Source organism: Myotis myotis, unplaced genomic scaffold, assembly GCF_014108235.1.
Source record: "Myotis myotis isolate mMyoMyo1 unplaced genomic scaffold, mMyoMyo1.p scaffold_m19_p_10, whole genome shotgun sequence".
Lineage (NCBI taxonomy): Eukaryota > Metazoa > Chordata > Mammalia > Chiroptera > Vespertilionidae > Myotis > Myotis myotis.
Genome location: NW_023416314.1, coordinates 13,700,872 through 13,719,434, shown reverse-complemented (window position 1 = coordinate 13,719,434; position 18,563 = coordinate 13,700,872). Strand labels below are relative to the sequence as shown.

Here is an 18,563-nt window from a genome sequence, read left to right as displayed (position 1 = left end):
CCCAGGTGCAGGTAAATGCATGGTTGCTTTGCTCTCCAGCACTGCCTGAGGTGGAGTGGTTAAATCTTTCTAACTTGGAGGTTCAATGTAACTAAGCTCTTTATGCTGTGATCGTAAGTCATGGTCTACAATAGTTTTATCAGAAAAAGACCTGCAATTTTGATGTCCATCTGCTTGGCTCCTTTATCTATTTCTCAATGGGCTCAAACCTAAGGCAGGAAAACGACCCACTCAAACAATATTCAACAATAAAAAGTTTTGTTTTAAGAACTATTCAGGAAAAAAAAAGTGATAAAAAGATTCAGATACATGAACTCTGATAAGACTACTTTTTTAAAAAATATATTTTTATTGATTTTTTACAGAGAGGAAGGGAGAGGGATTGAGTTAGAAACATCGATGAGAGAGAAACATCGATAAGCTGCCTCCTGCACACCCCCCACTGGGGATGTGCCCACAACCAAGGTAATGCCCTTGACCGGAATCGAACCTGGGACCTTTCAGTCCACAGGCCGACGCTCTATCCACTGAGTCAAACTGATTACGGCAAGACTACTTTTAAAATACATATAAAGTTAAGAAAAACAAAATTCTGTAATAAAGAAAGAAGATAATGTTCCTCAAAATAAAAATTCTTAGGGTTTGATTTAAAAAAATCTTTCAGTGTCCTATCACTATGAGCAGACAACCCTCAACTATCTTTAAGGTTCAGAGACATATACTAAATAAATCCACAAAAACTGCATTTCTTCCCAGTGGTCTAAAAACAAAGGAACTTTTCTATAGTCATTTTAAGTGACAATATAACCCATATTCTTAGACTTAAAATATTTCCCAGTGATTAGCTTTCCATTCAGTATTTTAAAAAATTCATTAAATAAGTCTTTAAACATTATCTTAAATTCCTATACAACTTGTAAATACTCAAGGAACAAGGAATCTTAGAAAAGGTCAGCGGATACAAATCACATCTGAAATGCTGGTGTGATAGGATGCTAAGCAGCTAATATATGAGGAAATAGTGGAGAGACAATTCCTGAGAAAAAAAGGCATACATGATTTTACAAGAAGTAGAAAGCACATGATATCATCCATGTTAACAAACACAGTTATATTAAGCACAACTGAAACTGAGGAAAAACGGACCCAAAATATGTAATTTTATAGAAAACATATACAAGACATTCTCAGAATTACATCACAACTGAGTGGTAGTTAAATGAGACTTTATCTCGTCTGGTAATGACAGGATTTACATCATCATCATCAAAGCCTAGTCAGAACTCCTCTCTTCTGAGCCACGGCACTTAATCTTCCCCTATGACATTCCTCACTTTCTGCCCGGTATGTGCTGCTATCTGCACACCACACCTTCTGGCTGTGCATCATGCAAGCTGAGGGTGGTGCATGTCTTGTTCTTTAAATATTAAATAATTCTGCTTAGCAAACTAACTCAAAGCTGCTTGACCAAAAGCATTGCTAAAGTGAAATGGACAGATTTAGGCTATAGAGAATGATTGCACTAGGTAGAACTAAAACAGGGCCCTCTCATTAGGTCTGCCTGGTCAAGAAGAGAGCGTAATAGTAGCATGTGAATATTAAATGGAAAGGAACTCAGAAAAACATAAAGCATGCTATACAACAAATAATACAAAAGGAACTGCAAACCATCTATCACCCAATAAAAGTTCTGTTCATTATAAATTTGATCTAAATATGAATCCTTATTAATGATCAAGTCACAAAATAGTTTCTTATATACCAATTCTTATAAGATGGAAAAACAAAATGCTTAATACTTCCAATGGCCCTCATATTACTGATTTTAAATCACTGCACACTACTGATTTTAGACAACTGTCCTGGTGTGCAAGACACTGGAAAACACGGAGAGGCTGACAAAAAGAATGCTTGTTAGAAGAAATGCTCAGTGAAATTAGCACAAAAGTTTATGAAAAATTTTTTTTCTTCATAGTGTTCCATTCATACTAGAAAGAGAGGTAATAATTCAGACATTAAATTTGTTATTCTGGCCTGGCCAGTGTGGCTCCGTGGTTGAGCATGGACCTATGAACCAGGAGGTTACAGTTTGATTCCTAGTCAGGGCACATGTCTGGGTTTTGGACTCGATCCCCAGTAGAGAGTATGCAGCTGATCAATGATTCTCTCTCATTATTGATGTTTCTATCTATCTCTCCCTCTCCCTTCCTCTCTGAAACCAATAAAAAGTATTTAAAAAATTTATTATTCTGAGCATTTAGGACAAGATTCCTTCTAAGTAGGACTCATCATCCTATCTAATAAAAGAGAAACATGGTAATTGGCGTACGACCGCTACCCTTCCCATTGGCTAATCAGCGAGATATGCAAATTAACTGCCAGCCAAGATGGCGGCCGGCAGCCAGGCAGCTTGAAACTGACATGAGGCTTGCTTACTTCAGTGATGGAAGACTCCAACGTTCCCGCCTGCCTTGCCGGCCTCTGAGCCTACAGTTTGAAACATTGTAACAAATATAGAAGATAAAACCCCAGAAACCAGCTTTCAGTGAGCTGGGATCTCAGAGCTGGAGTTGATACAGTGTCTCGATTATAGAACCCAGCAGAGGCCTCAGAGCTGGAGCCAGAGCTAAAGCTGGCCCAGAATAAAAAAGAAAAAGAAAAAAAGGAGCAGTTGGGAGCTTCAGTCACCCGTGAGCCTGAAAACAGCCCTCAGCCCCTCACCCAGACTGGCCAGGCACCCCAGTGGGGACCCCCACCCTGAATCGTGTGTGACCAGCTGCAAACAGCCATCATCCCCTCATCCAGGCTGGCCAGGCACCCCAGTGGGGACCCCCACCCTGGTCCAGGACACCCTTCAGGGCAAACCAGCCAGCCCCCAGCCATGCACCAGGCCTCTATCCTATATAGTAAAAGGGTAATATGCCTCCCAGCACCAGGATCAGCGGAGCCGCGAGGCCTCCCAGCACCAGGATCAGCGTGACAGGGGGCAGCGCCCAAACCCCCTGATCGCTCTGCGGCTCTGTGTGTGACAGGGGGCGGGGCCACAACCTCCCTATTCGCCCTGCTCTGTTGGTGGCAGGGGAAGGCGCCCCAACTTTCTGATCAGCCCTGCTCTGTGCGAGATAGGGGGGAGCTCCCCAACCTCCTGATCGCCCTGCGGCTCTGTGTGTGACAGGGTGCGGCGCCCCAACCCCCCCCTCCCCCCACGGGCCCTGCTCTGTGTGTGACGGGGTAGAGCCATAACCTCCCCATCGGCCCTGCCCTGAGTGTGAGAGTGGCAGCGCCCCAACGCCCTGCTCTGCCCTGCTCTGTGTGTGACAGGGGGTGGTGCCCCAACTCCCCTATCGGCCCTACTCTGTGAGTGACAGGGGGGAGCTTCTCAACCCCCTGATGGGCCCTGCTCCGTGCGTGACAGGGGGGAGCTCCCCAACCCCCTGATCAACCCTGCTCTGTGCGTGACAGGGGGGAGCTCCCCAACCCCCTGATCAACCCTGCTCTGTGCGTGACAGGGGGGAGCTCCCCACCCCCCCTGATGGGCCCTGCTCTGTGCGTGACAGGGGGGAGCTCCCCAACCCCCTGATCAACCCTGCTCTGTGCATGACAGGGGGGAGCTCCCCAACCCCCCTGATGGGCCCTGCTCTGTGCGTGACAGGGGGGAGCTCCCCAACCCCCTAATCAACCCTGCTCTGTGCGTGACAGGGTAAGGAGCCCCAACCCCCCGATGGGCCCTGCTCTGTGCGTGACAGGGGGCAGCGCCCCAACCCCGATTGGCCCTGCTCTGTGAGTGACAGGGGGTGGTGCCGCAACCTCCCCATCAACCCTGGCTTGAGTGTGACAGGGGGCGGTGCCCCAACCCCCCAATTGGCCCTACCCTGAGCGTGACTGAGGGTGGCATTGCAACCTCCCGATCCGCCCTGCTCTGTGCATGAGAGGGGGCGGTGCCCCAACTCCCCAATCGGCCCTGCTCTGAGCCCCACCAGGGGCTGCACCTAGGGATTGGGCCTGCCCTCTGCCACCTGGGAGCAGGCCTAAGCCAGCCGGTCGTTATATCCCGTGGGGTCCCAGACTGCCAGAGGGCACAGGCCAGGCTGAGGGACCCCCTTCTTCCCCCCTGAGTGCATAAATTTTTGTGCACCGGGCCTCTAGTATACTATAATTAGTTAAATCTAGAATATGAATCATCCTGAACAGCTGCCAATGAGATTTGTTTGTTAACTCCTGTGTTTTGCTTTCTGATTTATCTGCAGAGCCCAGCAGAGTGCCTGGCACACACAGGCACTTAATAAATATGTGCTAAATAAATGATGGCACTTCAATTTGGAGCCAAAATCTCTTCTTCAGATTTGTTCTTTACTTATTTTATATAACCTACACTCCAGCCAGACCCGAGTATTTAAGCAGTGGTTCTCTCAATTTGCTTACATATTGGAATCATCAGGGGAGGTTGAAAATACAATATTTGGATTCCAGAGTTCCATTGTAGAGGTTTATTTATTTTTTTATCTAAGTGAAGCCTGCCGCACTCCAGTGATTCTAATGTGTAGCCAAGGTTAAGAACACTGACTTACAGTTTCTTTCTTCTAAAATACCTTTCTCCACAGCTTCACTTGTTAGAATCCTACCCATTATCATTGAAGACACAGCTAAACACCCAACTTTGCCAGGAAAACTTTCCTGGAACACTTTTCAACTTACCTTAGGATTATTTAAGTTTTGCACAAGGCCTGACATGGTTAGGACCTTGTGGGGACCCTGACCAGACTACGCCAGATGTTCAAGGCCCATGTGCCATACGCATGTGCAAAGGCAATAGCACAGTTCTACTGTATGCACTGTGCAGGCATACCTTTCTATAACCCACACGCTGGTGTCACTATGTGACGAGAAGCCTCTTTCATTTGAGTTAGTATAAAAATGTGCTGCTGACCAGCTGGTGAGCGGCTGCTTTGTGGAGGGTACTTCGAAGAACTACTTTGTCTAGCAGCTCCTGTGTTTGCTGCCGTGCTAGCAAGGACTACTGTATGTGCAATGACTACTTAGCCTGGAATAAAGTTTATCTTAGATGCCTGTGGCTACTCATGTTTTCTTCCAATTCCTGGCATCCACGGAGGTCCAGCCCCTAGCAGAGGGGCTGTGACCGACAGACCTGATAAATCTTTGAGTGGTGAATAATTCTGGGAGCATGACACATAATAGAAACATAATAAATATTTATTGGAAGAATGTATGGTTGGTTCTCATTATTCAGATTCTGTATTTGCAAATTTGCCTACTTAGTAAAATTTGTAACCACAAAATTAATACTCACGGTGCTTTGGAGTCTTTCTACAGACATGTCAGCACAGAGAGGCAGAAAATGTGACTTGCCCAAAACACACAACATTCCCACTGAGGCTGAACAAAGTGACACTTCCCCTTCTTCTTTCAGCTCTCCTACTGTAAACAAGCGTCTTAAAAAGGATTATTTAGTGCTAACTTTTTGCATTTTTGTGCTTTTTGTGGGTGAATTTTCTGTTTAAATGCTCCCAAGTGCTCAAGTACTATCTATTAAGTACAAGAATGCTGTGAAGTGCCTTAAGGAGAAACTATGTATTAGGCAAGCTTTTTTAAGACATAAGTTACAGTGCTGTTGGTTGTGAGTTCAATGTTAATGAATCAACAGTATATATTAAATAAGGTGTCTTTAAACAGCAATACATGTACAAGGTTATGTACTGATTGGTCCATGGAAATGTTTTGACCTGAGGCTAAATCCTGTGTTTCCTGTAGGAGCAATGGTTCAGTATTTGTGGCAACTTTACAGAACAGAACTACAATGAAAACAAGAATCGGCTGTAATTTTTCCCTCTTCAGAACTCATAGAGATCTTACCTGCAATTTTTAATACCAGTTTTATTCAGCAACTGGGACCCTCCTAGGGCCCTGCACTGGGACTACAGCAAGAACAAACCAAGTGTCCTTCCCTCACCAAGCTTTTGGTGTAAGGTGGGGTGGGGTGGGGGAGAGGGAGAGAATATAAACAATAAATATACGTCAGGTGATGGTCAATGCTAAAGAATCTTTGAATCATGGAAGTCTACCCTAGTAAGGCAATATTTGTGCAGATACCTAAATGAAGTGAAAGGAAGTATATACCAGGAAGAGGGAGGATTAAGTACAAACCCCTGAGATGAGAGTGTTCATGGATCAGCAAGGTGGCCAGTATGACTGGCAGCAAGTGAGCAAGGGGATGAGTCAGAAAGATAAGGTCATGAGAAGCCAGGACAGGTAGAACTCTGAAGGGCAATGCTTCCCAAACTTTACGTAGCATCTGAAGATCTGAGGACCTTGAAGATTCTGACTCAGGAAGACTGGGGTGGGGTCTGAGATTAACGCATTTAACAAGATCACAGCTGATGCTGTTGCTATTGGTCCATGGACTCTACTTTGAGTAGCAAGGTCATAGGTCAAAGTTGGCTTGTATTCTGAGATGGGAAACCTTTGGAGGGCTTTGAGCAGATGGAGTGATATCACCCTATTTTATACTAATGTCTAATAAGCTTGACCTACTTCCACACTTCCAATTGAGTTACATCGATCTTTACCCATGCTGCTGGCGGTGTTGTCTCCATTTCATATTTGAAGAAACTGAGACACAGAGCAGTTAAGTAACTTGTCCAGCTTAGCTGTGGGGAGGGATGCATGGTATGGTGTTAGTTCTTATATCCGTAAGTTATGAGATTTCCTTCTTCTCTTCCTCTTGTCTTTGAGCCACATGCGGGAGTAAACGCTGCCCTGACATTTATACTAAGGGTTCAGGGACACGTTTCAGAATAGCAGTAAATCAGAAATAGTGGTGCCTGTGTGGGAACACGTGGCCCAACCTAGCCTAGTTCCCTGTGGTACTCTGGGCAGTTGGTTTACCACTGAGAAAAAGTTTGGATGAATACCATACCACTTTTCTAATGTCAGCAAAACAGTGGTGCCCAAATGTGTCAAAGCAAGTAAGAGAAAATGACAATCTAGTCTTATGATTATTGATATAAAAAGTTTTAGGGAAATATCAGTATATATAATCCTTCCCAAATGTAATCATGTTTCTATATTAGGCAGTCTATTAATATACTTGACAGTATTAATAAGTCAAACAAATAATTATCATATATCATTTTAATGAAATTCACATTTCAGATTTTTTTCTTAAATCTTTCTGAAGGAGGAAAATGTATTTCTGTAAATGATTTGTAAAGACTATGTACAGTGTTATATATATATATATATATATGTATATGTATATACATATATATACATACAGTATATATGTATATAAACATTATTTCATGTAGCTAACACTGAGTGCACGGGTAGGGTCCCTAGGCCTGGCCAGCAATCAGGGCCGATTGGCGCCTCCCTTCCCTGGCTGCCGGCTGCCGGCTGGGGCCTTCCTTCATTCCACGCCACCCTCCTGGAGGTGAGCACATGTCATAGTGAGTGATAGAATTTCCGGTCGAACTTCCATGGGGACACTTTGCATACTAACCTTTTATATATATAGATAGATGGGAAAGATTGTGCAAAAAACCCAAAATAAACAAAAAAAACCTCCCCCAAAAACAGACTATCATGCAGGCAAAGGATACAATTGTGTCCCATGTGCCATTAGCTCTTCTTACCACATGTTCATAGAATCAAAATATCAAATGACCTGGAGTTCAAATGCCCTATGCTGTCTTTGTTCATGACCTTAACCATGTGAATTTTGTTAAATAAATAATTTAGAACAATGTCTCTCAGAGGGAAAGGGGATAACATTTAGTTTGGAAAAGATAAACATACCTATCCTTTTTTGTAAGAAAAACTGATGAGTTAAGTGTCATGGAATACTTTAGCTAGTGAGGTTAATTAGAAGATGCTAGAAAGCATTGTAAGGAACACAAGTATAAAAATGGTTGGAAACCAATGGCTTAGGAAAAAACACATTGATTTGATGGTGGGCAGGAGTGAAGGGATGAGGGAGAAAATGGAAGTATAAATAGAAGAAAATGTAACAGGCGCCTGAGAGGAAGCAAAGAGTTTCTGTGGAAAACATTTCTTTCAGTTTTCAGGGGTGGGGAATCTTTTTTCTGCCAAGGGCCATTTGGATATTTAAAACATCATTCACGGGCCATACAAAATTATCAACTTAAAAATTATGTTGTTACGAAAAAAAGCTCCTAGATTTGAATTTCGAGTCCTGTCTGCGTTTGCCTTGGCAGGGCCAGGCCAAATCATACAGCCTGCGAGCCAGACCTTCCCCACCCCTGATTGTAAGTGGTGGGTTGTGAGAAATTACTTAAAAATAAATGGCTGTAGACAAAAAGCAGCCATCTCTTCCCACCTCAATAATCTTTTAATTTTTAGACACAGATTATCCTAAAATAATAAACTGAACACTTTTCAGAGTTAGCTTTTTTTCTAAGATCTATAAGCTATTAACTATTGAAAAATTAACTCCATAATAATTATCTCCCTTAAATAATTGTTAAAAAATTATTTTGTTAAGATTTTAATGGCTGAGGAATATATTGATAGTAATATTTAAGTACAGAGTATCTTACTTCTTAGGGCATTTTTATAGATGTAAGCTAGTTGATCAAATTTTATTTTAAAATTGTTTACAACTAATACATTTAATAAGTAATATTCTGATGAAAGGCAGGAACATAGCAGAATGATTCATGATTACTCAATCAGAATAAATGAGAGGTTAAACTAGTTTTCAATGAATTCATGTATTCATTCAAAAACATTTATTTGAATGCTTATTATGAGAAAGGGATAATGCTAAGTGGAGAAGATGGGTGATAAACATAAATACAGTTGCTATCCTAAGGAATATAAAATTTATACTAGGGAAACCAGATAAAGGAATGTCCATGTAACATAGGGTATGTCAAAATTAATGCTATTAATAGTGATATGAAGGGTATGAGAGACAAAGACAGCAGCTCAGATTTGAGAAGGTCCTGAGAGGTGACATGTATGCTAAGGACTGAATGATGATGATGACACATTCCTATATACACTATGGTGTGTGTGTCTGTGCAGGGGGAAGGAGGGGAGTGGGGAAAGACAGATTTTTGGCCAGAGAACAACAAAATCAAAGGCCCAGCGATGTGAGAGATGATGAAATATATAGATTATGTGTAAGAGAGGCTAGAAAGTGGCCAGTTTATGGGAAGTCTTGAATGCTATATTAGAGTTTCAACTTTGGTTCCAGGAAATGATGGAAAAAGAGACAAACAAATATGAGACATTTTCTAAGATAGAGCCAATGGGTCCAGAAATGATTGGATTTGCTGTCCCCTTATTTATACATTCATTGGTTGATTCTTGTATGTGCCGTGACCAGGGATTGAACCCACAATCTTGGTGAATTGGGACGACGCTCTACCTAACTGAACTACCCCAGAAATGATTTAATACTAAAGACAGAAGAGGAGGAAGTAATAAAAAAAATTGATGGCATCAAATGCTATAAATATACTGCAGAATGACTGAGGATATTGAGGGAGCTATTTCTGTGGAATGAACAGACAGCTATTCTTAACCTTGTATTTTTTTTTTAAACCCTCACCCAAGTATATTTTTCCATTGATTTTTAGAGAGAGTGAAGGAGAGAGGGAAAGACAGAGAAATGTCGATGTGAGAAAAGAATGGCTTTGTGGAAAACCAAGATGGCGGCATAGGTAAACACCGGAAATTGCTGCGTCGCACAACCACTTCAAAAATACAACTAAAAGATGGAACGGACATCATCCAGAACCACAGGAAGGCTGGCTGAGTGGAAATTCTACAACTAGAAGGAAAGAGAAAAGCATACCGAGACTCAGAGGAGGTGCGGTGTGGAAGTAAAATACAGAGGTACAGAGGCGCATGCGGAGAGGGCTGGCGGCTAAGGACACGGTTGTTTTTTTCAATCGGGAGGGAGTCTCAAGCTCTGAGCTCCAGTTCCAGGCGAGTCTTTGGGGACCCAGACTCATACGGGAGAAACTGGACTGTCTGGCATCGGTCAGAACTCGAGGGCAGCTTTCTCTCAGAGGTGCTTGCAGCGATTGCCGGGACACTGAGAAGCAGGGCCTCTGAGGGCAGGACTGAGAGCAGCCATAACTGCTCATTCCTCCCTGTTGAACCCTGGGATCCCTGCCCCGCCCAAGCTGTGAACAGAGGCTTTTGCATATGAAAGGCCTGGTGCTTTGCAATCTGATAAATACCTAACAAACTGCAGCTGGCCTAAGGCCCCAGGGCAACTTGCATTGCATCTCAGCTGGCTCCTGCTGGGTAGCCTCAGGCAAAGGCTAGATTAGCACCTCCTTAGAGATACAGGAGCCAGTGTGCCCAGTGGTCAGAGTGGGACCATCCAGATTGCAGCTCCTCGGACCCATAAACAACACACTCAGGGGGCAGACTCAGTGGCCACCAAAGCCCCATTAAAGCAAGTCTTGCCCTGGAGGGGTGTCTCCAGCACAGAAGTTCTCCCACTGCAGACACAGCTGATTCTCACAGCCAATTGGCCTGGAGGCCAATCCCCCCCAGTGCTACCTACAACAATCAAGGCTTAACTACAACAAGACTGTGCACAAAGCCCACAAAGGGGTGCACCAAGAGTGTCTACCTCAGGTAATTGGGGAGGCTGAGCCACTGGGCCCTATAGGACACCTAGCACAGAAAGCCACTCTGTCAACACAGCAAAGCATAAAAAAATGCGGAGACAAAGAAACAGGACACAAATGAAAGAAATGGAGGAAAACAAACAACTGGATATAGAGTTCAAAACCACACTTTTAAGGTTTTTCAAGAATTTTCTAGAAACCGCCAATAAACTTAATGAGACCTTCAAGAAATCTAATGAGACCCTCGAGGTTGTGATAAAGGAACAACTAGAAATTAAGCATACACTGACTGAAATAAAGAATATTATACAAACTCCCAACAGCAGACCAGAGGATCGCAAGAATCAAGTCAAAGATTTGAAATATGAAGAAGCAAAAAACACCCAACCAGAAAAGCAAAATGAAAAAAGAATCCAAAAATATGAAGATAGTATAAGGAGTCTCTGGGACAGCTTCAAGCGTACCAACATCAGAATTATAGGCATGCCAGAAGAAGAGAGAGAGCAAGATATTGAAAACCTACTTGAAGAAATAATGACAGAAAACTTCCCCTCCCTGGTGAAAGAAATAGACTTACAAGTCCAGGAAGCACAGAGAACCCCAAACAAAAGGAATCCAAAGAGGACCACACCAAGACACATCATAATTAAAATGCCAAGAGCAAAAGACAAAGAGAGAAACTTAAAAGCAGCAAGAGAAAAACAGTCAGTTACCTACAAGGGAGTACCCATATGACTCTCAGCTGATTTCTCAACAGAAACTTTGCAGGCCAGAAGGGAGTGGCAAGAAATATTCAAAGTGATGAATACCAAGAACCTACAACCAAGATTACTTTATCCAGCAAAGCTATCATTCAGAAGTGAAGGCCAGATAAAGAGCTTCACAGATAAGGAAAAGCTAAAGGAGTTCATCACCACCAAACCAGTATTATATGAAATGCTGAAAGGTATCCTTTAAGAAGAGGAAGAAGAAGAAACAGGTAAAGATACAAACTATGAACAACAAATACACATCTATCAACAAGTAAATCTAAAAATCAAGTGAATAAATAATCTGATGAACAGAATAAACTGGTGATTATAATAGAATCAGGGGCATAGAAAGGGAATGGACTGACTATTCTTGGGGTGGGGGGGGAAGGGGTGTGGGGGATGCTGGAAGAGACTGAACAAAAATCGTGCACCTATGGATGAGGACAGTGGGGGGGGGTGAGGGGTGCTATGGGGGGAAAAAGAGGAACAACTGTAATAATCTGAACAATAAAGATTTAATTAAAAAAAAAAAAAGAAATATCGATGTGAGAGAAACACATTGATTGGTTGCCTCCTGCAAGAGCCCCGACCAGGACCCAGGCCGGGGAGAAGCCTGCAACCAAGGTACGTGCCCTTGACTGGAATCGAACCTGGGGCCATTGGGTCTGTAGGCTGAGGCTCTATCCCCGGAGCAAAACTGGTAAGGCTTAACCATGTTTTTGTGTTATTGATCACTTTCTTAGTCTAATGAAGTCTCCCTTAAATAACTGTTAAAAAAATTCAAAGTAATGCTTTTAAATACATAAATTAAAAAAAAAGAATTTTATTACAAAGAAACCAATTATATTAAAATACAGTTATCAAAATATATAAAATTGTGGTATACTGAAATATATACCTTTACATTAACATATTAAAATAAGATATAACAGCAGATCTAATCACTACAATGATTTTGTAGTTAAAAGTGAAAGATACTCAAAATATTTATTTCAACTATAACATGACAGAGAAATGTTTATGATTTCTGTGGGTAACAAAGTCATATATACTGTTATTAATATTGGGATTGTTGCCTATATTCATAATTAAGGAAAATGCTAAATTTCATTCAGAAATTATGAATATAATAATAAAAATTTTTTTCTCACCCAGCATCACAGAATGCCCAAACTCATATCCATAGCAAAGGGGAACCACAGAATCCAGGTTAAAAACTCCTGATTAAGAAAAAAAAAAAAAAACCTGGTAAGAGTGTGCTGAAAAAGATGGTAGTATAAGTGTTCTTTTAATAAGTATGACAGGAAAGGAATAAGATATAGAAAGATAGTTTGGAGGGTGATAGGGAAGGATAAGTTTTTCATTTTCTCTTTTTTCCCCGTTAGAACTTTAAACCAGGAGAACGGATTCAGTGGGGCAGGAGAGGAAAAAGTGATGCATATCTATGAATGACTAAATGAACAAATGAGAATAACGAAAGGGATAATAACTTGGTGAAAACCAAAAGGAGCAGGGAAGGGCTCCTCTGTCTACCCCCTCAGCCTTGCCAGTCGTTCCCAGCCTCTAGGAGACCCACGGGCCAGGACTCCCTGGGAGTGAAGAGTGAACGGTGAGAAAGGCCCCTGGCAGGACCTGCCAGTCCTCAGAGAGCAGGAGGTGAGCTGGTGTCGCTTCTGCCTCCTTTTCCAACCCATCTGCAATCTTCCTCCCCAGCTCTTAAGACCCCTAGAGGCTCACTGCTGCCAGTTGGCAGTCTAAATACTCTCATCCTGTTGCTCCTTCCAATCTCTCTCCCACCAAAAGTCAAAACTCCAAATGAAAGATCAGTGCGGGTATTGGGATACGTGTAAGCTTAAAGCAATTATTAAGCATTAAAGTATGGTTCCTCGATATAACGGACTAATTCGAGCGAGGGTGTGTCCATTAAAGCTAAAGTCCGTTATATAATAAAGTAGATTTTCCAAATGCGTATGTTAAAAAATGACAGATTAGTTTACCTGTTATTACTTATATAGACATGTTTGTGCGATTAAAATTAAGTATGTATGAAAAGTTTAATTTCACAGAAAAGCTTTCTATATGTATTACTGTCATTTTACATTTACACTGAATAGGTCAGTAAATGGGTGCATTGACCAGTCCCCTCGAGTAAACAAATGCGCACAGTTGGGGCGTGGCTCAGGGCAGGTCAGAACCACTTCCACCAGCGGTAAAACTGCCGCAGAAAGTCACCCCATGCCATGTGACAACAGAACCAATTACTACTCGCCTCGCCTCGCGTGATCACGTGCTAATCATTTCCCAAACACTGCTTAGGAGCTGTGACTCTGGAATATAAATATGTAGACTATAGTTGTAGATATGTAATTTTATTTATGTCGGTGAAATTACTAGTTTTTTCTCCAACATATGGCCTATTTGCTAAAATCTGTTAAAAATAACTGAATTCATAACAAAAAACACCCTGTCAATTTAATTATAAGCAAATCTTGGTTAAAAGCTTTTTAAAATTAACAGGGTGTTAATTTTCACATATGACATATGGACTGGAAATTTTGTCAGTTAAATCAGAAGTCTGTTAAACTGAGGTCTGAAAATCGAGGGTTTACTGTATGAAGGAAGGGGTGATTGATATTGTAAGAATAGCTTCTTGAACCAAATGACCATTTAATGGTTAGATAAAGAGACTTAAATATAAGAATCTCAGCATACTTCTGGTCCCTGGATTTCCTTCCTTATGCCTGACCTGACCTCCACCTCACTTGTGTGTGTTGATATGTGGGTGACCATGTGCACGGGCAGAAGCAGGTACAGGGAGGATAGAATCAGCTTACCTTTCTCACTCTTGGGAAAGGTTCTTAACCCAGTGGGTTTGGTAAGCAAAAAGTTACTTTAGTGGGAAGCAAAGATTTGGCAATTAAACAAATTAGTCAGTCTTCAGATCCATTATTTCTAAAAGAAGTATTTGGTTATTTTATTTTATAATATAATTCTGATTATCTTTTTATCCTGTTAAGCCTTACCCAAGCATAATGTATTCTTTTCCCCACATTGATTTTTTTAGAGAGTATAAGGGAGAGTGGGAAAGAAAAAAAGGAGAGAGAGAGACATTGATATGAGAAAGACATCTATTGGTCGAACCCCCAACTGAGGTATGTGCCCTTGACCAGGAATCAAACACATGATCCTTCAGGTAAGCAGGTCGATGCTCTAACTACTGAGCACACCAGTCAGGGCTCTTATTATCTTTTAAAGAGATAATACGAAAAGCTGAGTAAGAGGCTATACACAGTGAGAAGAAAATTATTTCAGAACTTTGGCCAAATGTAAATCCATGCTGAACTGTCCTGCCTATTTGAAGTGTTCATCATCAAATAAGTACCCAATTAAAATGCACATGAAACTTAAGTACTCATTTGCTATCAAAGTAGGAAATAAACATTTACGACCCATCTGTTATTCTGAGGAATGATCAGGCCCAAGACTCAGCACCTGATAGCCCGCTGCTTGCCAAACTGGCATCCTGGCTTCTGGCTGTCACTCAGGAGTTTCCGCGTGCGTTCTCCACCTGCCTTGTCTGCACTCAGGTGCTATCACACCACTGGAGGGTCTCCAAGCTAAGCCACAGCTGCCAACCTGGCTCCTGCTTCCCCGCCACCAAGGCCAGCCTTCAAATTTCCTACTTCAACTAAAATCACAAAATCAATTTTGTGACATTTTTCTTATATGCTGGATTCCTGATGTGTTTTCAACACCGTACTTTAAACATATATTACCTATACTCTGAATCTAATCTTACTCAAACCTCAATTTTGAATAAGAATGTTCCCTGCAGATGTTTTTATTAAACAGAGGGTGGGGGTAAAAGACATTAGAACCAATCAGAGGATCTCTCTTCAATGCAATTGAAAGACCTAGAAGAACACTGAAAAATAGGGAACTCAATAGGAAATAAAAGGGCAATAATTTAAAACATCTTTTCCTCTTCAGAAAAAAAAAAAGCATTTGGTTAATTTTCTTACAGGAATCACTAGAATTGCCACCACTCTCCATTTTCAAGAATGTGAGTTAATTCTGATAATTTTGCTATTCCTTTTTATTCATACCATTCATAATCAGCTCAGGAAAGAAGAGCTAATTCCCCCCCGCCCCCCCCTTCTGGGGGTGAAAGTGGGAAGTATCTGGAAGATGCTCTCTGAAATATGATTAAACTGCGTAAGGTGAAGAGCGTAAGGAGGGCCATGGAGGAGCCACAGCTGCTAGCCCCTCCAACTCCCAAGGAAATCCTAGGAAACGCGCAGAGGGAGAACACCGGGGCTGAGAGGTATGAAGTTCTACAAGCAGAGAAACCGCATTTAAGGAACTCAAACACTTTTAAAACAAACTGGGAAATCAGCCTATTTTGAAAGTTACATCATTCTATCCTTCCACAAAGATGACAAAAAGCCCTGACAATTCAAAGCATTAGATTTATTTCTCTTATCCACAGTGCTTAAATGATGATGTGGCATTAAACTCCAGGGTATATAGTATTTAAACTACAACAATAAAAATGACCCTTATTTCAAGTGCTGAAATAATTCACTATGAGTTTCTTGACTTCAAAGTTGAGATATAGACAGACATTTACGCTAACCAACTTTTAAGGCTTAGGAAAAACTCAAACCAACATAATGGAAACATACTCTGACCATGATATAAAAAATGAGAAGTTAGCAGCAGATAGCTAGAAGCAAATTAAAAAAAACACGCACAGCCCAAACCCAGTATCCATAAATTAAAACTCTCTTCCAAATAACTCTGTAATTCAGGGGTGGGGACTGTCCAGCCTGCAGGCCATACAAGGCCCAGAAAATCATTGGGTCCGGCCCTGCCAAGGCATTAGGGGTGAATTAATTAAACGTTTGACCAAATAGAGCAGGCTAATTTTTAAGTTGATAATTTTGTATGGCCTAAATGGAACAATAAAAGAAAATGAAGACTTAAAGATAAAACAAGTATCATATAAGTCAACAATGAGGCAGCTTCAATTATTTGGGAAATCTGCTCCCTGTAATCGGACAAAAAAGTTAAGATTTGAAACAGACTAAGTCACACAGTAAGGATAAATTAAGCCCACACAATTTTGAATAGAAAATGAGTACAGATGACTAAGAAGAACAAAAACTAATTTTAGCCTGCCCCTAAAAGACAATGAAGTAATAGACTAGAAGGCCCTTTAAAAAATCTAAAATACAAACTGACTTGATTTTACAGAAATTTTCTATCTAATAATCCCAATTATCTTGAACACAATTTAGAGCCAGTGAATAAGTGAGACTGAAAAAAACACACAAAATCTCTGTCCAATCAAATCAGTGGATACTGTTAAATCATCCTATATAATAAAAGGCTAATATACAAATTGTCCCCTCGACTCTGAGTTCAACCAGGGGGTGGGGACGGCCAACCGCCTGCAGCCCCCCCCCCCAGCTGGCCCCGCCCCCGATCAGCCCCACCTCCCCCCTCCCAATCAGGGGCAGGGCTGGCCCACCAACCACCAACCACACAGTACAATCTTTCAGTTCTGCAATCCAGACTATCTGAGCATCCTAAAAGCGTTTAATCACTGACTAAAAACTTTCATTTTAGAAATAATATTAGCTGTTGTTGTACAGTTTTATAGTCCACAGCAGATGCCTGCTGCATAATAGAAGGAGGGAGTGACAATGTCAACAAGGAACAGCTAACATCAAGGAGAAAACACCAAAAATCACTGATATAAATCAATAAAAATCATGGAATTCTGCTATCCCCGCCATCTTAAAAAAAGCAGGGCAACTATTGCTATTTCGTTTAGGATAAATCGGAAACCTCAATAACCTTGGCAAGATTAATATCTCTAGGCATGCACTCCATCACATGGAAGGTAGGCAAAACAACAGTGTAAACTGTATAGAATTGTTTTAAAACTAAATTAGGTAACATAAGTGCTTAATACTATGCCTTGCATAGCGTTACTGCCCAATAAATGTTAGCTATTATTATATTTCATAATAAGTGAAATTACAGGCTACCTATTATTTGAAGGTAGAAAAATAAAATGCATGTGTACAGACTCTTCCATTTAAAATAGTTAAAACAGTTTGCTACTGAAAGACTTTAAAGACTTTTTGAAAAATTCACTTTTACAATATCCTTCCTCTGTTAAGTGGGGTAATTATATTCTTACTAGAGGGCCGGTGCACAAGATTTGTGCACTTGTGGGGAGTTCCATCAGCCTGTGCACCCTCTCGCAGTCGGGGAGCCCTCGGGGGATGGCCAACTGACAGCTTAGGCCCGCTCTCCAGGGCAGTTGGACTTCCTTAGTGCTGCCGCGGAGGTGAGAGAGGCTCCCGCCACCATCATTGTGCTCGCCAGCTGTGAGCCTGGCTTCTGGCTGAGTGGCACTCCCCCTATGGGAACACACTGACCACCAGGGGACAGCTTCTGCATTGAGCGTCTGCCCCTGGTGGTCAGTGCACGTCATAGCAACCGGTTGTTCCACCATTTGATTTGCATATTAGCCTTTTATTATTTAGGACTAGAGGCCCGGTGCACAAAAATTTGTGCACTCGTGGGAGGGGGGGGCGCATCCCTCAGCCTGGCCTGTGCCCCCTCGCAGTCTGGGACCCCTCGGAAGATGTCCACCTGCTGGCTTAGGCCTGCTCCCCAGGGGATTGGGCCTAAGATGGCAATCAGACATCCCTCTGGCAGCCTGAAAGCCCTCGGGGGATGTCCACTTGCCAGTGGGGAGCAGACCTAAGCTGCAGTCGGACATCCTTAGCACTGCTGAGGAGGCAGGAGAGGCTCCCACCACTACCACTGTACTGGCAGCCATCATCCTGGCTTGTGGCTAAGCAGAGCTCCCCCATGTGGGAGCACACTGACCACCAGAGGGCAGCTCCTGCATTGAGCGTCTGCCCCCTGGTGGTCAGTGTGTGTCATAATGACCGTCATTCCCAGTCTTTCTGCTGTTAGGGTCAGTTTGCATATTACCCTTTTACTATATATGATAGAGGCCTGGTGCATAGGTGGGGGCCGGCTGGTTTGCCCTGAAGGGTGTCCCGGATCAGGGTGGGGGTCCCACTGGGGTGCCTGGCCAGTCTGGGTGAGGGGCTGAGGGCCGTTTTCAGGCTGGCCGGCGACTGAAGCTCCCAGC

The 18,563-nt window shown here is 42.3% G+C and overlaps 1 protein-coding gene across 2 annotated transcripts in view; it reads right to left on the bottom strand.

Annotated features, from left to right (window-relative positions):
* The window catches only part of ZC3H12C (zinc finger CCCH-type containing 12C), a 71,551-nt gene that overhangs the window by 46,769 nt on the left and 6,219 nt on the right, over positions 1 to 18,563 (bottom strand). Inside the window, exon 1 of one of the 2 annotated variants that reach the window (XM_036324537.1) lies at positions 12,535 to 16,794. The exons of the other annotated variant lie outside the window; for it this stretch is intronic. The gene's annotated coding sequence lies outside the window, so the exon portion shown is untranslated. Of the gene's footprint in view, positions 1 to 12,534; positions 16,795 to 18,563 lie in introns of those variants that run through there. 2 annotated transcript variants of the gene reach the window in all.